Raw genomic sequence first — 27,016 nt, 5'->3', positions numbered from 1 at the left:
TTTTTTTGTCTTTTTGCCATTTCTTGGGCCGCTCCCGCGGCATATGGAGGTTCCCAGGCTAGGGTTGAATCGGAGCTGTAGCCGCCAGCCTACGCCAGAGTCACAGCAATGCGGGATCCGAGCCACGTCTGCACCTACACCACAGCTCATGGCAAAGCCGGATCCTTAACCCACTGAGCAAGGCCAGGGACCGAACTCGCAACCTCATGGTTCCTAGTCGGATTCGTTAACCACTGCACCACAACGGGAACTCCTGAAATGCTTTTTTTTACATCTATTGAGATGATCATGTGATTTTCATCCTTTTTTTTTTTTTCATATCTCCCCAAGGCACCCGTACTTTTTATATAATGATTTTTTTTCCATTATAGCTGGTTTACAATGTTCTGTCAATTTTCTACTGTACAGCATGGTGACCCAGTTACACACACATGTATATATTCTTTTTTCTCACATTATCATGCTCCATCATAATTACTAGACATAGTTCCAGTGCTACACATCCATCCTAGGTTTTTTTTAATGTGTTGTCTCACATTGATTGATTTGTGAATATTAAACCCTACTTGCATCCTTGGAATAAATTCCAATTGATCATGATGCATGATCTTATTAATATATTATTGAATTAGATTTGCTAATATCTTCTAAGGAATTTGCATCTATGTTCACAGGGACATTGGTCTGTAATTTCCTTTTTTGTAATGCCCTTGTCTAGTTTTGATATCAGAGTAGTGCTGACCTCACAAAATGTGTTAGGAAATGCCACTTCCTACTTAATATTTTGGAATAGTTTGAGAAAGAAAGGTATTAATTCTCTTTAACTGTGTGGTATAATGCCCTGTGAAGCATTGGTCCTGGGCTCTTGGCCTGATGGAAATGTTGTTTTGATACTTACTCAATTTCATTACTAATAATCATTCTGTTCATATTTTTTTTTCTGCCTGAATCATTCTTGGGAGATTTTATGTTTCTAGGAATTTATCCATGCCTTCTATTTTGTCCAACATGTCAGCATTAAATTGTTCACAGTATTCTCTTATGAATGTATTTCTATGATATGAGTTACAATCCTTTTTCATAACTCATTTTATTTTTGTGTCATCTCTTTTTCCTTGAGTTTGGCTAAATGTTTTTCAATTTTGTTTATCTTCCCCCAAAAAACTGGCTCTTAGTTTCATTGATCTTTTCTGTTTCTTTTTTTTTTTTTAAATCTCCATTTTCACTCTGTTCCCTATTTCTTTCTTCCCACTAACTTTGGTTTGTTTTCCTTCTTTTCTAATTCCCTTAGATATAGGGTTAGGCTAGCTATTTGAGATTTCTCTTATTTGTTAAAGTAGGCCTACATTGCTATAAACTTCCCTCAGAACTGCTTTTGTTGTGTTCCACATATTTTGGAAATTTGTGTTTCTCATTTTAAAAATATGCAGGTTAATTTTTTTCATTGACTCATTTGTTTTTCAGTAGCATGTTGTTTAGTCTACATGTTTTTGTGTGTTTTTTTTTCCTCCTAGTCTTCTTCCCATAGTTGATTTCTAGTTTCATACTTTTGTAATCAGAAAAGATGTTTGATATGAATTCAGTCTTGTTGATTTTATTGAGCCTTGTTTTGTGGTCTAGCATGAGGTCTATCCAGGAGAAAGTTCCACATGTACTTGAAAAGATAGTATATTCTCCTGTTTTGGGATATAATGTTTGATATATATCTATCAAGTACATCTGATCTAATGTGTCTTTTGAGAGCAAAGTTTCCTTATTGATTTTCTCTCTGGATGACCTATTCATTGATGTTAGCAGGGTATCAATGTCCTCAACTATTATTGCATAATCTCAATTTCTCCATTTATTTCTGTGAAACTTGCTACATATATTTAGGTGTATGTAAAGGACATACATTTATGAATGTTGTATACCTTTCTTGGATTAACAGCTTTATCATTATGCAATGCCTTTGTGTTTTATTATGATCTGTTTTAAAGTCTATTTTGTCTGATACAAATATTGCTACCCAGGTTTCTTTTGGTTTTCATATGTACAGAATATCTTTTCCCATACCTTCACTTTTGATCAATGTGTATCTTTAGCTCTGAAAGAAGTCTCTTATAGGCAGAATATGGATGGATCTTAGGTATGTTTGTTTGTTTAATCCATTTATCTGCCCTGTGGTGTTTTGTTTGGTTTGGTTTGGTCAATTATTCCATTTACACTTTAAATGATTATTTGATAAGTATGTAGCTATCCCATTTTGTTACATGTTTATTGGTTGTTTTTCTAGTTCTTGTTTGTTCCTTCTTCTTTTGGTCTCTTCCCTTCTGGTTTGATGAAATATTTTTTTTGCTATGTTAGGATTCCTTTCTCTTTATTTTTATGTGTCTATTTTAGTTTTGTTTGTTGGTGGCTGCCGTCAACTCCATCTATATCTATAGATATGTTTTAAACTGACAGTCATTTAAGTACACACACATTCTAAAAATTTTGTATTTTTTACTTATTCCCATGTTCTATGTTTTGATATCACATTTTACATCTTTTTCGGTATCCCTTAACAGCTTACTGTAGTTATAGTTTATTTTACAACTTTTGTCATTTAACCCCATGCTAGCTGTTTAAGTGTTGGTCCAATGTCTTTAATATATAAAGGCTAGCTAGAGCACTAGGCAGTTTTCAAACTTCTGCCATTTGTGCTAAGATGTGGAGTAAGTTTGGGCCTTTTAAGGGCAGATATTTAGGCTTCTACAACCCTTGGGCTCTCCTATTCATAAACTTCACAGGTTTTCAAAAAAGTTAAGGGGGCTCATCTTTCTGCTGCCAGGGCCCAGGGTTCGGCTGCCCAATGTGGGGTTTGGACCCCTTGCTCCTTAGGGTGGGCCTCCAAGTTTGTGATATCCCTTTCCTCTTTTGGGTCACTTGTCAAGGGGTGTTGGTCCTGACTAGATCACTTCTCTTCCCCTTACTACCTGTCTTGGTGTGGTTTTTGTTTGATTTATTTATTCATTCATTTATTTATTTATTGCTTTTCAGGGCCACACCCACTGCAGTGGAAGTTCCCAGGCTAGTGGTAGTACTGGAACTACAGATCCCTGCCTATGTCACAGCAATGCCAGATCCAAGCCACATCTGCAACCTACACCACAGCTCACAGCAACACAGGATCCCCAACCACTGGAGCAGGCCAAAGATTGAACCTTCATCCTCATGGATTCTAGTTAAGATTTGTTTCCACTGAGCCATGAAGGGAACTTTTTGGCTTTTCTATTAGACCATTAACTGTGTAAGAGCTGTTCTGCTAGTCTTCAAGTCATTCTCAGAGAGGGTGGTTCTATATGTAATTGTAGTTTGGTATGTCCATGAGAAAAGGTGAACTCAGGGTCTTCCTACTCTGCCATCTTGATTCCTCCTATCTTTTCATTTGTTGCACAATAACCTAATTTTAAATTGTAAACCCATTCTTAGCTTTCATGATCCCTGTATATGCTTTTTTTTCATACATTTTGCTGCTTATAACAGTTTCATTATATTATTATTGGTTTATTATTCTATTACTAATTTTATTTATTAACTTACCCTTTTCATCAAGAGAATGAAACTCCTGTTTTTTTTTTTAATATTTTTATCTGAAAGGCCTGGAATAGAGTCTGACACAATGATATCTAAATACATGATACCACAAAAAATGGAGTGATAAGATCTATCCCTCTACTTTAGCTCGCAATTCTCTTTACCTTATCTCCCATTGAGACTGCATCAAAACTTGTATTAAATTTTGTATCTGTCTTATTCTGTAGTTTCTATTTCTCCCTTTGTGCTCATTCACATTGCCATTCACAGATTGAATATTTGTGATCTTAAAAATAACCTTCCTCTGGCTGGGGGAAAAATGTAATTGTAATGTAAATATACATGTAAGGATAACTGACCCCCTTGCTGTACAGTGGGAAAATTAAAAAAAAAAAAAAAAAAAAAAAAAAAACCTTCCTTAACCTTCACCTAACTTTGTCTGTATTACTAGCATTCTCCTATACACCAAAATCAAAATTATTTAGAGAAATATCAATAATTATTGACTCCATTTTTTTTTTTAATCCTTAAACCTCTAATACCACTAGTTTACTAAACTTTCTCTAGCTTACTTGGAAAACTTTTTTTCCATGACTTCTGAATCATGAATTCTCTTAAGTTTCATTCTACCACACTCACACATTGTTCAGAGAAAGTTTCCCATACTAGACTATTTGAGCTCTTCAAAAATATGTCCTAGACACTCTCATATTATCACCCTTCACTTTATCCCTAGATATTTTATCCCTTACTATACCTTCAATTTTTGCCAGATGCCAACCCCCTCTGGATTTACATCTCCAGCTCAGAGCTCTCTTTTGAGGCACAGGACCACATTTTCCACATAAATGTACCATGGGCACTTGAAAATAAATTACACTAATTATTTATCTTCTCCCGAAAATCTCTGGTTCTTTCATGTTTCCTATCATAGTGTGCCATATCATGAGTTATTGACTCTAATGTTCAATCAGTGAGAATTGTCAATTCTGCATCTTTAATTACCTTGTGACGCTATTCTTTTTTCCCCCAATCTTAACTATTAACATCTTTCTCCGTCATATCATCTCCTGACTGGGTAATTTTTAGGTTTTGCTCACTATAAGTCATTTTCCAATTCTACAAAGAATTATCTTAAACATCCAAATCTTACTACATTACGTTCTTGATTAAATTATTTTACTGACTCCATATTCTCCAACTGGCATAATGTAAAGAGCCAATTAGATTAGAATCTGTTCTCTGCCTAAGTTTCAAGCCTCGGTTTTCTTAATTGTCTATATTCCACCCACAGTGTTTCTCTCACACTGAACTATTTGCAGTTCCCTTGATGTAACAGATTTCCTCACTATCAACCCTCGTCCTTAGCACATAATCTTGCCTCTTATGGAATATATCTCCCACAACATATGAACTAGTACTCTCCATTTACATTTTTATTGAATTGACACATTTTTCTTCATGTCTTAGATATCTTATTTGTGAATTCTAGGTGAGCTTTCTTCTTTATGCTACCGCATTATATTGTACTTACTCCTGACTTCTCTCTTTTTACATAAATTATAATCACTTTTAGAGATATGTTCTCTCTCTAAATGACAAGGTAACTAGAAAGTGTATATGTATATATATTCCCTTACATATTACCTGGAACATTTACTTTTTATTTATTAAATAAAAATTTTAGTATGGTGATTATTATGCTTCAGGTATAATAAATTAATCTTCATAAAAACACTGTCAGTTAGGTAGATTATTATTCTAATTTCATAGATGAGCAAACTGAGACTGAGAAAAGTAAAGGAAATATAAAAGTTCAAACAATTACTAAGTGGTAGAGCTAAGATTAAATATTAATGGCCTACAATTATTAGCTACTAAATAAATAAAAAGATGGATAACCTAGAATATAAGTGCATAAATTTCCTTTTCCCAGGTCACTAAATATTTGTTACCAGTGACTTGGGTATGCATTTTTACAATTCAGTTTCTCTTCTCTATGGATGATATTTTTTCTCCCAGAAAGTTAGTCTCTCAGGCAAATGTATTTCTCAGAGTCTATCTGCCAGTGTGTGTCTTAATCTGAACAGTAGACATGATAGGCAAAACTGAAGCATTGGTTACATTAAGTTGAAGACTCCTTAATTACTTTAAGAGATTTATTTTCCTGTGAATAGTTGCGCAGATTGTGTCCACAACAAGTGCTCTGTCCAAGGAGGCTAAAATCCAGCCCAGAATGTACTGTCATTTTGGAGGAAGAAATGACATTTTAACTAATTAATTTTCCCAGGAAACAGGGGCACATTTTCCAATTAGTCTGCCAGACTGAGTGTTCTTTTTTTCTAAACTATTTTTTCTTCTTTTTTTTTTTTTTTAAGTCACCACATATGCTAGCAGAGAGCCTGCCTAGGGTGATCTAATATTGAGGTATATGTTTTTTTGCAAGCCATATGACCTTAGGAAAGTTCTTTAACTTCAATTTTCTCATTTGGAGAGTGGAGGTAATATAACAGTTAATTTGAAGTATTTTTAAGAATATTGAATAATATAATTTATACAAATCACCAACATTTTGTCTTGCAAAAGGAACTACCTCATAAATTTTAGATTTTATTGTTAATATTTTAATTCCAATTAATATTGTAATTATTATTTTCTTTTAAATTTTTTCTTATAGGATTTGCTTGGATTCTGTTATCTAATGAGGCTTAATGAGATAAAATGACTTTTAAGGTTTTGATAGAATAAACGTTAAGACAGTAATCTGTAACACTATTTCCCAAATACTAGAATAATACAAGAAAAACTGGTTTTCCATGTCCATTTTCTACTCAAAATTATCAGAATTACAACCACACTTATACAAAATCAAAGAATTTTAGCATAAATGTAGTGAAGAGTGAAGATACTATTATTTCTAAATTTCCAAATTTAGATATGTTTCTGAAAAATATGCCATAGATCATTCTAGACCAAAAGTAGTTATCAAGAAGAATGTGTAGCAAAGTCTCAGGTGTGTGTAAGTTATTTGTGATGTGTGGTAAACTGAATAATTCCTCAAAATGTCTTGAACTTAATCCTTGGAACCTGTGACTATGTTACCTTACATGGTAAAAGAGACCAGCAGTTATTAGTAAATTAAGTATTACAGGATAAATAGATTATATTGGATCATCTGGGTGTGTCAGATGCAAACACAAGGTTCCTTCCACGTGGGAGTCAGTAGAAGTTATGAAAATGAAATCAAGGAGTTAGGGCAATGTTAGTTAGAATATCACCAATCAAGGGATGAAAAGATGACCTTTGGATACCAGAAAAAGACAAGGAAACAAATTTTCCCTAGAGTCTGTATATGGATCGACCTGTTGACACCTTGAATTTAGTCCAGCAAAATTGATTTCGGATTTCTGACTTCCTGAACAGTAAAATAATAAGTCTGTGTTGTTTTAAGAACTAAATCTGTGATACTTTGTTACAGCAGCCACACAAAACTAGTATTAAAGTGATCCCAGACAGCACAGTAAGCTAGTGGGGAAGTGAGTTAAGAAAAGTGCAAAAATCAGAATCATCATATACATGTATATATAGTGCCTGATTTTTTGGATAAATATGAGATCATTGTAGAATACACACACACACACACACACACACATATACATATTCTATGTATATATAACTGAATTTTCTACTCCTCACCAAAGTATGAAAAAGCTCGGGGTTTTATACACCAATTTCCATCAATCATCTTTTGAGGGCTGATTATGAAAGTAGGTAGTTTCCTGTCACTTCTGGACAGCCAAGTGGGCAAGTAAGGCAGATTTTGGTAGCTAGAGAAAGCCCTTGGGCAAAGAATTCAGTGTTGGTATTCAGAAGTCTGTCTGTTGTACACTGAAGCCTAATTAAGATAATGTGAGCAGAACACTGATAGAATCTACAAAGTTTTCCAATCTGTTTACTCATGGTGAGCCAATAAACTTGATGAAATTTTACTGTTATAAACACACACGCACATACACACACACCTTTGAAATATAACACAATATATAGAGGGAACGCCTGATGAATTTACCAAAGAAAATAAAAATTCTCATTGAATGATGAAATAAAGCACATGGAAATAATTGTGAAAGCTAATTTTATGTCTTTCATCCTTAAAAAAATGGTAATATGGTAGGTTTACGTGTGTTTACTTCAAATATAATGTTTTGCACAGGAGGTAAAGTTAGTTTGTGAAAAAAACACATGGGAGTTCCCTGGTGGACCCAGCTTTGTCACTGTTATGGCTTGGGTTTGATTCCTGGTCTCAGGACTTCCACATGACATAGGCAGGCCAAAAATAAAAATAAATAATAAAAACATATGACATTTTAAACATATGAACAGTAGAATGTAAAACGACTTATAAAAAATCAATGACTCATGTGGGCAATATACGAAGGCAATATGATGAACTAAAAGTAAGCCAAATGATTCTTTTCAAAATTAGTAATCTAAAGGGGACAGTAAAGCATTCCCACTTAGTAGATGTGAAAACAATCTAATCAATCTTAAATTTAAACTTTCAAAGATTAGCCAAACATATAATTGTGCACACCTTATCAAAACATAATATAAACTCAGAATATTTTAATAACAAACATTTTCCAAAGTACCTCATGGAAAGAAATTTCTAAAAATGTACATATTATGTACACAGCTCTAGGCTCTGGAGATTTAGAGCTTACATTATAGAAAAGACTGACAATAAAGAAATAAGTAAATGTAAAATCATGATGAATTTCATAGAAATAAAAAATTATAACAGTGGATATAAAGTTCTAGGGGCAGGAGGATATATACAAATTTTAAGTGTTGTTCAGAGAAGCTTTTAATGAGTGTAGTTCAGGGGAAATTTTGAGATTGGGTTTACAGGCTGATATTCATCAGTGAGTAAACATTACTGAAAGCCACAGACTATAGGAAATCAGTGAATGAATTGAGTGCATATAGAATATGATGCCCAAGGACTGAACTCTGTGGCAGCCAAGAGTTTACAGGTGAGAGGGAAGTGAAGAAATCACAGTGAGATGGAGAAATAGGAGTCAGAGGCGGAGGAAAACCAACCAAGTGTGGTATCTTTTAAGCAAAAATAAAAATGCAGAGTTTCAAGAAGTAGAAACCAGTTTACGAAATGCTGATTTCCTACAATGGAAAGGACTTATTAGAGAGCCAGGAAGGGGACTGGACTTCAGTTCTATTTCCTGTATCTTTTAATGTAATTTCAATCATAATTCTTTTCTCCATTGGACATAATGCAATACAGGTCTTATTTTGGAGACAATTTTGTCTTTTTCATCCATTTCACTGACTGCGGTGTTCTTTCCTGTCTTTGGCATTGGTTAAATAATTTTTGATTCAAGATGGGATGAATATCTAGTTTTCCTTTCCTTTGTGTCTCCATATATGTATATGTGTGTTAGAGCAGGAGCATACTCATCTACTGAGAATTTTGATTTTTTTTTTTCTTCTTGCACTATTTCTTTAAGTGAGAGCTGTTTTTTTTTTTTTTTATATTCATATTTATTTACATTGAATTGTCCTAAAATACTAGGCAATTCAAAATAGGGGAAACAGGTTTTTTTGTTTGTTTGTTTGTTTTTACTTTTTAGGGCCATACCCAAGGCACATGGAAATTCCCAGGCTAGGGGTCAAACGAGCTACAGGTGCCGGCCTACACCACAGCCACAGCAACATAGGATCCGAGCTGCATCCGGGACCTACACCACAGCTCATGACAATGCTGCTGGATCCCCAACCCACTGAGCAAGGCCAGAAGGGATTGGACCCACATCCTCATGGATATTAATTAGATTCGTTTCCACTGTGCCACAATTGGCACTCCCTAGTTTCTGTATGTTTTATTCTATTTCCATCTCTTGAATTCTTCGTGCAGAAAAAATGGGGATTACCATAACAAATGACAGTTCAAGAATATTTTTAAGAATGTTACAAATAATTCAAGTTATGGGAGCAATGTGGAATTTCCTTTTCTGGAAATTACCAGAAAATAACGCTTTTTCTTTTTTTTGTTCTTATGAGAAACTTAAATGAAGTATTTCCTGACCAAGAAGAAATGAGATATTTTACTTCTCAGTGTTCTTTTCAACCATAGTATCAGTTCCTATGATCCAGCTGTGTTTCTCACCTATTACCTTGCTGACTTTATTCCTTTTGGTATATTATCCCTTTCCTGTTTCTATGGTGACAGGAGAACGGTACCACTTGGTGATCCTTACACTCCTTACACCTTCCCATGAAAGACTTTTGCCAAAAAAAAAAAAAAAAAATCCAAAGGAGTGGGAAAAATACTGTAGAAGTGTTGAGCAGCTGGAACACAAGAATAAAATTTCCTGCAAATGTTCATGGCTTCAATTTCATACTTAATTTATCTATATGACTCAACAAAATTACTTAAGCACACAAAAATACTTAACATTTGAAATTGGAAAATCACTGCACTAATATCATTAGTAAGAACTATCATCAGCAATACAGAAAACACTCAAATATCTCTAATCTGGAAAATTTTAATTACCTACCCATGCTAAAAGTAACAAAATAATTTTCCCAGCTGCTTTTCTATTGCTTATAAAATAAGCCCTTGAGTACAATGATAAGTTAAATGCTACTTTTATATTCATGAAAAAGGAAGCAGGCTGAAAAGAGTGCAGCTGCCCAAATATTTTCAAGAAAACCTTTTATCTTTTGCAGAAACACACACACATTCATATGCATGCAAGGGGGTCTGTGTTCACACACACACATACACACACCTGCATAAACTTGAAGGGTTTAGAGTAAGAACAATTTTAAACTTGTTTTTACATTTTATGTACTAAAACATTTTACTGTATCCATTGGTGATAGGTAAATTGACATATGGAATAGAAATAAAATTCTAGAATAAAAATTAGAATAAAAATCCCTTTCTATGATTATATAATCTTAATTATTGGACACTGGTTTTGGGATATTCAAAAGATAGCAGTTATTTTTATTCTAAGTATAATGAGGTGTTACAAATGTAGTACTTTAAAAGCTTCATTTAGGTTGTACTAGTATTTTTACTGCATTCAACTGAAAATAACAAATTATCATTAGAAGCCTATTTATATTCATCTGTGTCAAGGTTTAAGAAAAAAATATTGCTGAATTTTCTGCTGTTCAAGTCTATGAAAATACCCCAACTTTTACCTATAAAGTTAGGGTACGGTGACAATCTGTTCTAAGTATGTTAATTTTTTTGTCATCATTTCCTAAGAAATTTTCCAATGTCTTGCTCCAAGATAAAATTCATCTTTCAAACAGGTTTTCACTTTTATTTAAAAACAGTAACTTTTTCATTTCATTTTCTTGCAACAACTTATTTATATACAATAAAAACATATCTAAGAAATTTCTTGCAATTAAAAATCTATAGCTTTAAGGCTCTTATAATATTTGATACATTACAGACATTCATAACTTTGTTCCTATGGAAATCATCTTCTTACTGGAACTGTTGTACTTCCTCTTTAACTGCTTTTCCTGGTGTTTTTCTTGAGCTCATTTACTCTGGTTACTCTTGACATGTTTGTATTTTCATCTTCTCCCACTTTCCTCAAATCTAAGTATTTTTATCTAAGTTCATAGGTTTGTTTCCCCCCACCCATACATTCCTCCACATAGATTTATTAGGGTGTTAATAAAGCTTAAGCTTCAGAAACTATCATTTACAGAGGCCCTATTTATGGACACTGGACCAAACATTGTATTATGCAATTTATATTTTTTAAGAGGCCTCTAAAACTGTACAAGTTTCTCGCACTATAAAACTAGCCTCAGCCCCTGCTCTCAATGTACACACCTGATCTCAGTCCCAAATGCATATCTGTAATTTCCTTTAGGTAGCTCCACCTATATATGCTGTCCAACAGGAAGGAATTTGCACAAGCACTCCAAACACAGTATACACAATCTGAATTTGTACCTATAATCTAACATTCTTTCCTGATAACCCTATATTAGTAATTTAATTTTCACCTAGCTAGTCATCCAACTAAGAAATGTGACAGGCATTCTTAACCTTCCACAAATTTCAACCTAAAACTACAGAATGAAATCAGTTTTAAGCATGGTCTACAAAATCTCGAATGTGACCACCATTGGCCTGCATTGCTCACCGACTGTATATATACCATAAACCACCCACATTGTTTACAGAGCCATTAAACCTGTAGCAACTTTACTATGTCTTGTGCTGAAAAAGCATGTAAAATCAATGAACACACACCCTCACATCATGCACAAATATCAACTCAAAATGGCTTAAAGACTTAAAAGTAAGATGAGACACCCTAAAAGTCCTAGAACATAGCCAAAATATTCTCTGACAACAACCATACAAATGATTTCTTAGGTCAGTTTTGCAAGGCAATAGATGTAAAACAAACAAACAAACAAACAAAACAAAATAGGACATAATCAAACTTACAAGTTTTGCACAGAAAAGGAAACCACTAAAAAAAAAAAATACAACCTATGGGATGGAAGCAAATAGTTGCAAATGATGCAACCAACAAGGACTTAATCTCCAAAATATACAAACAACACGTACAACTCAACAGCAAATAAACAAACCAATTGAAAAATGGTCAAAAGACCTAAATAGACATTTCTCCAAAGAAGGCATATGGATGGCCAAAAGGCACATTAAAAAATGATGAGCAACACTAATTATCAGGAAAATGCAATTCAAAACTGCAGTAAGTCAAATAACAAATGCTGGAGAGGGTGTGGAGAAAAGGGAACCCTCCTACACTGTTGGTGGAATTGTAAATTTGTACCACCACTATGGAAAACATATGGAAGTACCTCAGAAAACTAAATATAGAACTATCATATGATCCACCAATCCCACTCCCAGGAATAAATCTGGATAAAACTTTCATTGAAAAAGATATATGGACCCTATGTTCACTGCAGCACTATTCATAATAGTCAAAACATGGAAACAACCTAAATGTTCAATGACAGACGAATGGGTTAAGAAGATACAGGGTGTACACACAATGGAATATCACTCAGCCATTAAAAGAACAAAATAATGCCATTTGTAGCAACATGGATAGAACTAGAGACTCTCATATTAAACAAAGAGAGTCAGAAGGAGAAAGAAATACTATATGATATCACTTGTATGTGGAATCTAATACATGGCATAAATAAACCTATTTACAGAAAATAAACAAACTCATGGACATAGAGAACAGACTTGTGACTGCTGAGGGGGAGGGGGAGTGAGTGGGATGGACTGGGAGTTTGGGGTTAGTAGATGTAAACTATTGCATTTGTAATGGATAAGCAATGAGGAACTAGGTCTAATCACTTGTGATGTAACATGACGGAGGATAATGTGAAAAAAATGTATATAAATGTATGGCTGGTCACTTTACTGTAATCAGAAACTGCCAGAACACTGTACATGAAATATGATTAACAAATTTTAAAAAAAGGATAGTTTTTCTTCACCTTTCATTCTAATTTAGTCGACATTGAAACCTGGGCTCATACTAATCACCACTCTCTGTGAAGTCTTGAAAGTTACTCTTATCAGTATTCACTCATTCTCTTGGAATGTACATATTTTCTGTTTCATGATAGCATTGCATTTTGAAGCTTTTTAAAACTAAAAATTGGATTATGCTCACTCCCAGCTCCACCATAGGACTTTAATCCCAGGATGAAAACTCTATTTTATTAATTTTAATATTCTTATTATTTTACAAAATAATAGCTCGGATAATAAGAAAGTATGGTATGTTGAATTAATGAATTTACTATTTTATTTTTGATGAACATTTATCTTCCAGTCTAGTACCAAATCCTCCAGCTGAGCTCATGACCATATCTACTCCTTTCAGAACATCACTTGAATAATTGCCTCATCTGTCTCTTTTATCTCTTGTGTCCATTTTCTCCTCTCTACTAGATTACTTCCATTGGCATCAAACCTGCTATAATATTTGGCATTTTTAAAAAGTTCACCCCTCACTGTACCTATCCTCCAGTTATCAACTCCATTTATTTGCTCCTTTCTACAACACAACTCTTCTAAAAGAATTGCTTAAATATATCTCTTGTTCCTTTTTGTTATTCTGGTTTGAATCCTGTATATTCAAGCTTGGTTCTTACCTTCCACTCCACCCTTTCTGTTCATGTCAAGGGCACTGGTGTCATCCATTCTGTTAAATGTTCACCTTTTGCCCTTATCTTCCTGGACTTCTTAACTTCTTTTTACACAGGGGATGAGAGTCTTCTCCTTAAAACACTTTGCTCACTTGGTTTCTCTTCCTAACTCATTGGTTGCTCTTTCTTAGTCTCTTTTGCTTTCACTCTGTGCCCCCTGAATTTTGAAAAATACAGAGCTCTCTGTTCGAAAAAATTCTAGTATCTTGCCAGCGCATATATCAATAATTTTTAAACACAAATTGGACTTCACCTTTGAAATCCAGGTTATATCAAAAAGGTTGCTTGATGTGTTCCTCCTTCTTAGAGACATTTCACACTTAACACATGCAAAAACTTTAAATTCTCCATTCAGCTGCTCAATTGGTAAAAAATTAATCTTATTCTCTAAGCTTCTTAGGACCCAATATAACACTCTTCTCTTCCTTTATGTTCTTGTTCCCAAATGCCATATCAAATGATATATTAATACTGCTGCTTATACAGTATCCAATCACTTTTTTTAATAATGATTTTAATTTTTTTACATTATAGCTGGTTGACAGTGTTCTGTCAATTTTCTACTATACAGCACGGTGACCCAGTTACACATACATGTATACATTCTTTTTTATCACATTATCATGCTCCATCATAAGTGAGTAGACATAGTTCCTGGTGCTACACAGCAGGATCTCATTGCTCATCCATTCCAAAGGCAATAGTCTGCGTCTATTAACCCCAAGCTCCCATCCATCCCACTCCCTCCCCCTTCCCCTTGACAATCACAAGTCTATTCTCCAAGTCCATGAAAATAGTTGCAAATGATGCAACTGAGGAGGGCTTAATCTCTAAAATATCCAAACAACTTATACAACTCAACAGCAAAAAAGCCAACAACCCAACGGAAAAATGGGCAAAAGACCAGAATAGACATTTCTTCAAGAAGATACACAAATGGGCCAACAAGCACATGAAAAAATGCTCCAATTACTTCTTACTACCTTACTGTTAACATCCTAATCCAAGGTGCCATTGTTTGTTATGTGAATTGCTGTTGTATACTCCTAAATGCTGAATTTGGCTGGCAAAATAAGCCTTTGAAAATAAGTCGAATCAGACGAATTTGCTTGAAACTGTTCCATGGCTTTCCCTCCTTTAACTCAAGAGTTTAGCCTTGGCATTCCTGTTGTGGCTCAGGTTAAGGACCTGATATTGTCTTTGTGAAGATGCAGGTTTGATCCCTGGCCTCGCTCAGTGGGTTAAGGAACCAGCTTTGCCTCAAGCTGCGATATAGACTGCAGATGTGACTTGCATCCATTGCTGCCATGGCTCTGCCACAGGCTAGCACGTGCAGTTCTGATTCAATCCCTAGACTGGGAACTTCCATATGCCACAGGTGTGCCTGTATAAGGAAAACAAGAATAAAAAAAGTTCCACAGAAAAGAAAATTATGGACTTGGAGAACAGACTTGTGGTTGCCCGGGGGGAGGGGAGGGACTGGGAGGGACTGGGAGCTTGGGGTTAGGATGCAAACTATTGCTTTTGGAATGGATTAACAATGAGATCCTGCTGTTTAGCACTCAGAATTATTGTCTAGATATTTACAATGCAGCATGACAATGGGAGAAGAAAGAATGTATACAAGTATGTGTAACTGGGTCTCCAAGCTGTATAGTGGGAAAAAAGAAAGTGTGTTGGGGGAAAGAACAATAAAAAATAAAAAATAAATAAATTAAAAAAAGTTCAGCCCCCAATACACACACTACACTGCCATGCCCTAGAAGATTTTTTTCTGATTCTCAAAATGCCCTCCATCTATCCATTTTCTATTCTTACGTCTTAGTATTTCCTGCCTTTCATTCCTTCCAACCACTCTGCTCTGGCAGGTATTTCTTGAGTCAAGCATGTGCTTACTAGGAACCTTTATATTTGCTGTTCCCTTTGACTAAAACTTTCCCCTAGATATGGTGAGGGAACCCTTTCTTAAGTTCTTTGCTCAAATATTACCACATAAATGAGACTATTTTTAACACATTTTTAAACTGTCGTCTTCTCTACCATTAGCATTTCCTATCCAAGCCTCTACTATAGATTTACTTCATATGGTTTATCGCAATTTTCATACTGAATATTTATTTCTTTGTTATTTTCCCCTCAATTAGATTAGCCAAACAGATTCGAGGAAAAATCTTCTTCCTAAAATAATATTACTATATCTTTTGAGAAGCTCTGATTCTATGTGAAGTAGTATATTATCCTTGTATGGATTTTTCCCCTGATATTCATTTCTAGCCATAATTATTTACCTTTAAAACATTTCCTAATTCTGCTTTCCAGATACTAAAGTTAAATTTTACCGATTTTTTTTTCTACTGTCGTAATTCCCTTTGAAAATATGGTCACTTTATTGTTTCTCTTATATTATTCAATTAATTAATTCTCTTAGGCTTTCTCAGATTTGAAAAGCTGTAGTTTATAATGCTTTCTTTACTTATATTACTATTTTGTTGTTTTATTTAGAATGCATAAAGGATGTCATACTTTAAGACACTATTATATTTAAGTAGCCTCTAGTGGTTCCTGTTTTACAAGCCTTTGAAGGACATATATGGAAAAGAAATACACATGCATGTGCACACATATACGCATATAAGGAAATTTTTGTAAAAGTACCTTTTGACTTTCCCAATATGCAGTGTCTTAAAAATTTTCCACCATGAGGTTTGACAATTACCATATGAATGATAACCTAATAGAAATGTACCTATGATCTTATTTAATTAATTTCTACAAAAGTCACCCACCACTATTTATTGATGTTTTTGAAAAAATGTATTTCCACATATAATGATTTAACTATACAATAACTAGTACAATGAAACAAATACATAGAAAAAATAAACTGTGTAAAATTAAAAATATGACACAATTCTGTTTTTAAAAACTGGGTATAACTAACAATTACTACATGCAGTCAACAGCAATTTAGAGAATGGCTAACCACATAAAGTTAGTCACCAACATAAAGATCTCTAAAGGGAGAAGTAAGATGTCATGGGAACATAAAGTATAAAAAAAAGAAATATACGAAATGTTAAATTTATATTTTACAAAGTGCTTTAGCAATATGTTTTGCTACAGCAATCATTCCAGTCTTTATTCAGTTCTATACTAAATCAAACAGTGGTTTCATGCAGGAAAAAACAACTTTGAATTTACCCCACATGAAAGCTGGTTTTTACTCACCACACATTAATTCCTTAATATCACCTTTTATTTCAATAGATGAAGAGCAGACCTCTTTCTAAATAGGGTCCACATGTTTGTGGAATGTCCAGGCCATATTCCTATGCCACAGGTAATAATTACAATAGTATTTATCAAAGTGGTTGGCCGCAAAAGAGCCATGTGTATCTTCTCCTCTCCAACTTTTACAAATGGAAGAAGATTAGAAAATTAAAAATAAAATTTCAAGGATGAAGGGGCAGAACAAAATATTAATCAGTTTCCAGCTGTGTTAGTATAACCACTAAGTCTTACTTTGATGTAAGCTAAGAGCCCATCTATGGAGAGAAAAGAACGAACATAAAGGGATCATTTTAAAATTCTCTCATCTTCTTTGGAACATTGTTTATTAAACTAACCATTTTTCTTAGTATTAGATTTTAAAGGCTTCTAACTAGGCTTTGAAACTGATATGCTCTTGAAGTTGTTAGGCTGAAGTGGAGGAGCTGACATCTTCATTAAAGCACTTTTTGATTATGATAAATAATTCCTATAAATTACTCTGGTATCTCTATAAGCAAATTTCTAAAATATATTCATTTCATTATCTAAAGCATTTCCTCTGACAAAATGTAATTAAGAGAAATATTCATTTTTAATATCAAAAATTTTAATTCAATGCCTAATACCAAAATATTATTTAACATCTTAAATGAGATTATTAAATTAAATAAATAAAACATTCCTATCCACCTATCTTGTTTCCCAATTTACAGTGAAATAACTTTTGCTATTAATCAAAAAATGATTCATTTAAAACTTCTCTGCTTTAGGAAGTTTAAATATTAGGGAAATAATTCTAAAGAACTTTTTTTAACCAATTCTAATTTTTTAGATGTATAACCTTCACTATAAATTTATGACAACACACACAAACTCAATGGCAGATATTTAGTGCCTAATATCCCCTCTATTAGTGTTTTATGTACCTTTATTATACAGCTCGCATTTTGACACTTAAATATCATAGATACACACACACACTTCTTTATCCAATAACTTCAGCTGAAGTAACCCAATTACACTATCAAATTTAAGTAGACATGTTTTCTAGCAATTAGATTTTGAAAGTTCATTTATAAGTGTATGAAATATTCATTCCAATTTCCATCAAATACTGGCATAGTTCTCTCATTTGAATGATGCTACTATTCTAAAGAGGAGAAGCAGCAGCCAGGGATCTGCCCTATAAGAGGGTAGGCACTCTGTCTCCTAACATCTCTGTGGCTTGTTGAGTTGCGCTAGATGAGCACTTATAGTAAATCAACAAAAATTATCATTTATATTTTCCCTTCGTTAAGACTTTGGAACTTTATCAACCCTTTTTTAATGTATCAAGTAAAAAGAAAGATTTTTTGAATTTTTAAAATTATATGAAATTTGCTTTCAGGTTTTTTTTTTAATACAACAAAAGAATTTTTAAGTAGGTCAGTCTAAATTTCTACATGCACACATTTTATACTATTTACAAATTTTATAAAAAGCCTACATATATGCCAAATTCCTTTCTTATGTATTCTTCTCCTTTATAACAATCTTACCCTTTGGCATCATTGTCATAGTAAAAGAGAAAAGTTACATGGTATATGTTTCCATTGATTCCAATTTGTCACTTCAGACATAGCGGCATTATTGAATAAGTTTAATTACTTTGGGTGGAGTATAGGAATATTAATACCTATCTATGCAAAAAATGAAATACCTCTGACATTTTCAGATTTTTAAATATTTTCCATGTTACAATCAATCCTGTTTCTTGGAAAACTGTGTAACTATTAAATTTTAATGTCTCTAAAGTCAGGTACAATGACTCCATTCCTTTCCAACATATTGTTATTGAAGTACTCATAAGAATTTGTGCAATAATTGTGTTTGATTAAAATTTTATTTTTATTAAACAACAAGGAAGATGGGAAAATAAGAATCCTTAGTGCCTTGAATGGACTGAAAAAATTGTTGAATATCTATCACTATGGCCTGTCCTTTGTCCCTTAGTCAAGGTAACAAAAGAAGTCTGATCATCTTCCTTGCTTTTAAGTATTCCCAAGCAGCTGTGATGGAGTTTGCTATGAAAAGCACTCATGGGTCATAAATACCTAGATATTTGGGACACTTGGAACAAAAAAGAAATGTTATAAGCAGAAGTTTCAGGTAATATTTGAAAACTGTTTAATACTGTCTAAGGTAGAAAGTAAACGGTATAGCAAAATAACCTCTTTAAAGATCTCGCTAGAAACTTTTATTTCCTTCTTTAAAAATAATCCATTTAGACTTAACTCACAAAAGGCATTTTTAAAAAATTTTGAAAGATTTTAAAATACTACCTCTTAAGGTTCTTATGGATAGCTCCTGAGATAATGTAAGTGAAAACATCTAACTTAATGCTTGACACATAGAAGACACTCTCAAGGTAAATTACTATGTAAATCTTTGTGCATTCAGGGAATATTATTTTTATGGTTTATTTATTTTAAAATATATGTCATCATTTTATTCTACAGCTAGAAATTACCTTAAAACTATATGGTTTGAGCCAAATAATTTTATAAGTTAAAGGTAAACTAAGTAACGCCAAGAAAGCTTAGGGGTACTCTGAGTTAGAACAACTCATTTTTTTTTTCCTAATTTTCAGCCTGTATTCTTTCAATCAGTTTTTTCAGCCTTGTCTCTTTACCTTGATTTATAAAATTCACGACTGCAGGAAAGCTTTCTGTGTCTAGACCTCCCATAGTGTCCAGCACAGCTGCCAGCACATATGTCCACTTGATACTTTCTAGTAGAGTGTACCATAATGCTAAGACAGCAACAGAAGAACTGAGTAATCTTCAGTAATGAGAAGTGCAGTAAAAATGGGGCATCACGCCAGTTTGTAAGGAAAATAGTGTTTTTGTCCAAATGTTGTAATATTATATGTATTATTGGGAAATCTGGATATTCCTCTTATTCTTCTTTAGTAAATAAAATGTCTCCATAAAAAACACACCCAAAATTAGTTCTTTAACATTCTTTTATAAAACGATGGACAAATGAACTAAGGCAAATATATTAAAGTTCTCATTTCTCCCATACTTGATCTCCTATATAATCTTCCCTTGTTTCTTATAAGCCCTCAACATGTGCGCTGCCTTGTTGATTTTCTTATAATAGAAAATATTTAATTAAAATCATCATGGTCAAAAGAAAGGAAATGCATGCCTACTCATCTATATTAACATCTTTTTAGCCATTTTTTATACCCACTGAATATTAAAAATATTGCTTCAAATCCCTTTACATTTTTTTCCAGTAGATAGCAATACTCCTTTTGCTTTAAGTGTTTAACGTAAGTTCGAATTATTTAGTTATACTGTAAGTTCTTTGGCATTGAAGAGTTTCAAGTGGCCATACCAGCAAGAACAAAGTAATTTTCTAAATATTCAGTTATTAGAGGGTGATGGAGGTTTCCAAAGAAATATATGCCAATGTTCTGATTCAAATTGGTAGGCAAATAGCTTCTGCTTTGAAAACCATGCCTAAGTGATTAGGGGAAAACGGTATTTTGTATTCCTGGCTCTCTGTGATCCTCTCAAGTGAACATATGGAACTGAATATAGGATTAAATCAAATACTGAATGCTCTAACTTGCCTCTACCTCAGCTCTTCTCTTTCAATTTATGTTTCCTTTTAACCCAGATCAAATCTCCCCATATGTTGGTTCCTATTTAGAATAGCAACAGTTTTCCCTAGATTGCTTTCATATTATATGAAAACCCTGGGGTAAATGTCATTAACTGTAGTTTTAGTCATTAGTCTCAACCCATCATTTTACAACTGACTTTCCATAGAATCTTCTTTGTATGTGTAATTCAGACTAATTTAACTTTCATTTGAAAAACTTTTCATGATCTTTTCAATATAATGATTTATCTTAAGCAATATAACCAGCAAGGGAAAATATGAAGAAGTAATAGTTGAAGGCAAACCTAAAATTAATTTTTCTATTTTTACCTTAAAAAAGTTGACTAAAAAGAACTTATATTTGAGTTACACCTCTGTTTAAAGTATGGAAACCTGTGTGAAGACAGTAAATATAAATGAAGAACAAGAAAAAGTATGCTTTGAATTTTATACATAAAAATAGATCATATAAAATTGACATAAAATAAGAAATTTTTAAATTATTGGGTGAATACATAAATTTTCTATATTACTGTAAAATATGTTATATATTTGCATATATGTTATATTTCTTTCTACATATTTAAGCTTGAAATGTAAACATTTAAAAAGTACATTTTTAAAGTTTACTAATTTGAAAGCATTTAGAGTTAGTCTCCTTAAAAAGAAACAAATGAATCTTTATAAATTGAATTCCTTCCACAAGTGTTAAAAAGGGAACCAGGATTTCAGGGTTCTTCCACAAAAATCATTTCTATCTAGGCCTCATAGCTTGTAAATATCAGCTCCCAGGAGCATAGAATAAAATATAATCTATTGAAATACCAGACCCAGAGGGCTAACCAGAAAAGTTTCATGGAATTTGTTGCTCAAACAAAAGCACATACCATCATAAATATCAAGCAAACAATCAAACACTCATGAAATACTGACAGTAAACAAGGTGCATAAACTTATTTGGCAGAAATGACAGATTCTTTAACTGAATAAATAAATTATTCTAGAAGGTTCATTCATTGGCTAAAGGAATCCACAATAGGTGAACCAGTTTATCACACTATTCTTTAACCCATCTACATAGGCTGAACTGAGCACTCAGTGCTAGACCTTAAAAATAAACTCTGGTCTACACTTGAGTGCAGAAGGAAAAGGAAGAAATATAAACACACACCTGCATCATTTATTTTTGATTTCTTGATCCAAAGAGTTTGACTGCAATGTTCCTTACAACTGAGATCTGTGGAAAACAATGATATGTTAAGAATATTACGTTAATGTCATATTTTGGCATATAAATTTTCTGCTACTAAAACTCCATTATCTAGGAGCTGACTGTGTAGTGACCGAGGTAGATTGATTTTAGCCAGCAAAATTTACGTGCTGCACCCCATAGCTGCTCTCTTTGCTGGTTAGAGCTCAGCCCTCTTACAGTGTCATCTGCCTTCTATTTGTTAGACTAAGGCACTGCCCCCACTGGTTAATATCCCCAGATGCTACTACCTAGGCAGGAGTCCAAATAGAACTCTTTGGCTTATTTCCTCAGAGCAGCAGATAGTATGGACATATGTGGGTGTCTTGTATGTCTGCGTAAACTAACTCTTTTATTCAAATTTCCACAATGCTTAAAAGTGTTAAGTAATCCAAAAATGCCGAAGTTTTTCGTAACCAAAAATTTTACCTGGAAAAAAATTAATTCTAACTGTAATGACTGAAATACACTGGCACCCCAATATTAATGTAATCTAATATATTTTTTATTCCCAAATTGAAATAATAACAAACATTCTTTGGTTGGAATTTATCTGTGCCTAGGCTGATATTGGCATTCTTTCCCTCACCTTCTAAGATGAGATCATCAAAAAAAGAAATTGAGTTTTCCTATTTTAATAAGTGCCTTTTGAAAAATAAAAATATCACTTTTTATATTAGATCAGGAAAATTCCCATAGTGAAGGTATGTAACCCCTCATACCTTATACAACTAAAGTTTTAAAGTTAAAAGTATATATCGAGAAAAAAGTAGGGCATAAAAAATAGAATATTAATTCAAAAGGCTCCTTTTAACTGGAAATCTAGAATTATTGAGTTAAATACTTCCTCTTGGGGTTTACCATGCATACTTTTCAAAATTCTAAATTACTTCCATTCTCTGTATATGATGAAACTAGCTTATCACACAGAGCCATTCTAAAGACAAATAATAGAATAGATGCATTTTGTTTTAAGGCAGGAGTTTCTTTTCTGATCAATAAACAATTATAAAACCTTCATCATGTTCTTATGGAAGCCATTAACAATGCTGAATATTTTAGAATCAGAAGAGTCTTCAGGAAACCTTGCATCATTTCCAAAAATACATTCTGGAGTATTTGTTCTATAAAATATTCTCAGAAAAATAAATGATGGTGGTAGAGGAGTTATATGGTTGAATATGTTTGGGATGCTGCAAATTATATCTCTTGGGCAATTTATAAAGCATAATATACATATTAAGAATTGCGTATTAAAATTAAAATCTGTGCACAAGAATGTGTTAAACCCTTAAAAACCAGTGTTTAACAAAATATTTCCAAATTAATCTGCCTTCAAAACAACCTGTGATAATGCTTATCTACTCCAGTTGTATTTTTTACATTTTTCCTCCCTTCCTTCCCTCTCTTCTTCCCTCCCTCTATCATTCCTGGCACAGTGGGTTAAGGATCTGGCACTGCTGCACCCAGCAGTCCTGCAGCTATAGTGTAGGTCACACCTGAAGCTTGGATTTGATCCCTGGTCCAGGACTCCATATTCCATGAGGTGGCAAAAAAAGGAGGAAATAATAATTACTATTATCTTAGGATAGTGAAAAAAGCAGGCAATGTTTTAAGGGGTTTGTAATTATTTTAAAGGAATTTAATTATCCAACAATTCCCTAAGATAGGTACTATTTTTTTATTTTTAATTTTATTGGAATATGTAGACTTACAAAATTGTGTTATTTTCAGCAAAGTAAATAAGTTATACATATATGCGTGTGTGTGTGTGTGTGTGTATATATATATATATATATATATATATATATATATATATATATTCCTTTTCAGATTCTTTCCCCATATAGGTTATTACACAGTATTGAGTAAATTTCCCTGTGCTATACTAGGAGGTTCTTGTCAGCCACACATAGTAGTGTGTATATATCAATCCCAACCACCTAATTTATACCAACTCCAAATTTCCCCTTGGTAAACATAAGTTTGGTTTCAAAATCATTGAGGATGTTTCTGTTTTGTAAGTATTTGTATCATTGATACAAGAGTCTTCTATCAGTGGGCTTATATGTTTTCTCTGACTTACTTCACTTAATATGATCATTTCTAGGTCCATCCATGGTGCTGCAAATGGTATCACTTCACTATTTTTATGGCTGAGTAATATTTCATTGTGTATATATACCACATTTTTTATCCATCCCTCTGTCAACAAACATTTATATTGTTCCCATATCTTGACTATTGTAAATAGTGCTGCAATGAAAACTGAGGTGTATGTATCTCCAAATTATGGCTTTCTTCAGACATATGCCCATGAGTGAGACTGCTGGATCATGTAGTAATTCTTTTTTTTTTTTTTTTTAAACGTGTTATGTAGGCTTCTATTTTATTTATTTATTTATTTATTGTCTTTTTGCTATTTATTGGGCCACTCCTGCGGCATATGGAGGTTCCCAGGCTAGGGGTCCAATCGGAGCTGTAGTTGCTGGCCTACGCCAGAGCCACAGCAACGCGGGATCCAAGCTGCGTCTGCAACCTACACCACAGCTCACGGCAACGCTGGATCGTTAATCTGCTGAGCAAGGGCAGGGACCAAACCCGCAACCTCATGGTTCCTAGTCGATTCGTTAACCACTGCACCACGACGGGAACTCCTCATGTAGTAATTCTTATCATTCTTGTTTTATAGATGAAGAAACTGAGGCACAGAAGTATTGAAACAATTTCTCAAACTTACAGATCTAGTAAGTTGTATATCTGAGATTCAAATCTCATTGGTCTGGCCTTGGAATCTGTATTATCTTATCTTTCAAGATATAAAATTATTCCAAAATATTTCCAAAGAGAGATGAACAAAGTCTTGCAAGTAAAATGAAGTTACGAGGATTTTAAATCTGTCAACTGGTTAGTGACATAGTAACAACAACAGCAATTTATTCTCAGTATCATTCCCATTAAAGATTATTTTTGGTTGCTATGTTTTTATAAACACTCAGATAGTAGGAGGGCTATGAGACTCTATGAATTACTTGGTTGCACAGCTGTTTAGGATTCAAATAATTCATACTAAAGTTAGCAATTACTATATTATTTCTCTGAGTACTTTAGATTGTATATTTATGCTGATATCTCTGACACTTCTGCTTGAATTGTTATATGTAAACAATTCTAGTTGTATGTATGTTAATCATGATTAAAGTCATAAAATATTTGTTAATTTATTTGTATTACTTGTAATTTTACATATATTTTAAGTGCATATACATTTATTTGTATTATATTAGGACCACAAAAATATATTTTCAAATTGTCTTCTAACAGTACCCTTTAGTTATAAAGTTCTTTAGAGACAATTTCTCTCTCTCTCTTTTTTTTTTTTTTTTTTTTGACTTTTCTAGGGCCAATCCCACAGCATGTGGAGGTTCCCAGGCTAGGGGTCTAATCAGAGCTGTAGCCACCGGCCTATGCCAGAGCCACAACAACGCGGGCAACCTACACCACAGCTCAAGGCAACGCCGGATCCTTAACCCACTGAGCAAGGCCAGGGATCGAACCTGCAACCTCATGGTTCCTAGTCAGATTCGTTAACCACTGCGCCACGAGGGAAACTCCTAGAGACAATTTCTCACTGGTAGTTTGTAGAAATATATGATGTAAATGGAAATACCATTTAGAGAAAGTTAATTTCCTTGTATATTTTACAATTTGAATAAATGTAAAAATGATCTTTAAATTTCTCAATAGAAGATGATATTTAATCTCTTTTAGAAATTAAATAGTGCTTCTATTTAGACATAAACATCTGGGATCCAAAGACACACAATAAACTTGAAGTCATTCTCCATTCTTCTTATTTCTTACAAAGCTGTTTTGACATTTGGAAAATAATCTGAGCAGAAGAGTAAAGCATAGGAATTCAATCAAGTCAATGATTTGTATTCATCCAAGTCATTACAGAAGTAGTTCTAGACCTTCTGAATTTGAATTATAGTATATATACATATATATATGATATTTATTCTGAAATAGTTCATATATCTTTTCTTTTTTTTTTTTTTTTTTTTTTTTTTTTTTTTTTTTGTCTTTTTAAGGCTGCACCCACAGTATATGGAAGTTCCCAGTCTAGGGTTCCAATCAGACCGTCAGCCTACACCACAGCCACAGCAATGTAGGATCCGAGGTGTGTCTGCGACATACACCACAGCTCACAGCAACGCAGGATCCTTAACAAACTGAGCAAGGCCAGGGATTGTACGCAAATTCTCGTGGATACTAGTCAGGTTCATTAACTGCTGAGCCACGACAGAACTCCAGATATCTATTCTATTATAGTTGAATCATGCTTATTGGAGAAAATTTTGAGTAGGACTCCTCTGACTTGCGTCAAGGAAAAGAATGTATTAAGGAGCCTTCTCTGAATATTCACAGAACACACTAGTATGATAAAATCCTTAAAGGCATATTATTTAGAAAGCTTTTAAGTGTTGTTTAATCCAACATCTCCAAATTCATTTTCTAAAATCTACATTTTAAGCAAATCCCCTTGATGCTGTGATCATTAACAAACACTTTAGGAAATGCTACCTTAAACATAATTTCTGTAAATATTTAAGTACCTTCTTGAAGAAAGTGTTTTTGGGAACAGCACAACTATATTTTACGTGGGGTTATTTACCTTTTTCTAAATGGCTGGCTAGTTGCTTGGTTAAAAAATACAATTCAAATGAAAACCCAAATAAAATTCAAGGAAACAGATGAAAAATACATTTAATATATATGATATCTTTAAATTAATATGACTATTGATTGAATGATATAATTTAATTTACTTAATAAATCTAAAATATTTAAATGTGGAATCAATTAAAAATTATATTGAGATATTTATAATTGTTTTTTTCACACTAGGTCTTAGAAATCTGATGTGTATCTTTACACCTATAGCACATCAATATGTACTAGACACATTTCAAGGTTTTGATAGTCATTTGAAGCTGGTGACTCCCAAATTAGGCA

General features: G+C 33.3%; 1 long non-coding RNA gene across 3 annotated transcripts in view; it reads right to left on the bottom strand.

Moving 5' to 3' along the window:
- Positions 1-27,016, bottom strand: part of LOC110262158 — a 272,271-nt gene that overhangs the window by 197,781 nt on the left and 47,474 nt on the right. For all 3 annotated transcript variants that reach the window (XR_002346793.1, XR_002346791.1, XR_002346792.1), the window contains exon 2: positions 21,920-21,985. This is a non-coding gene — a long non-coding RNA (uncharacterized LOC110262158). The remainder of the gene's footprint in view (positions 1-21,919; positions 21,986-27,016) is intronic.

Source organism: Sus scrofa, chromosome 8 (genome assembly GCF_000003025.6).
Source record: "Sus scrofa isolate TJ Tabasco breed Duroc chromosome 8, Sscrofa11.1, whole genome shotgun sequence".
Taxonomy (NCBI): Eukaryota; Metazoa; Chordata; class Mammalia; order Artiodactyla; family Suidae; genus Sus; species Sus scrofa.
Note: the sequence above shows the minus strand (reverse complement) of the source record. Positions and strands in the feature narration are given on the sequence as shown.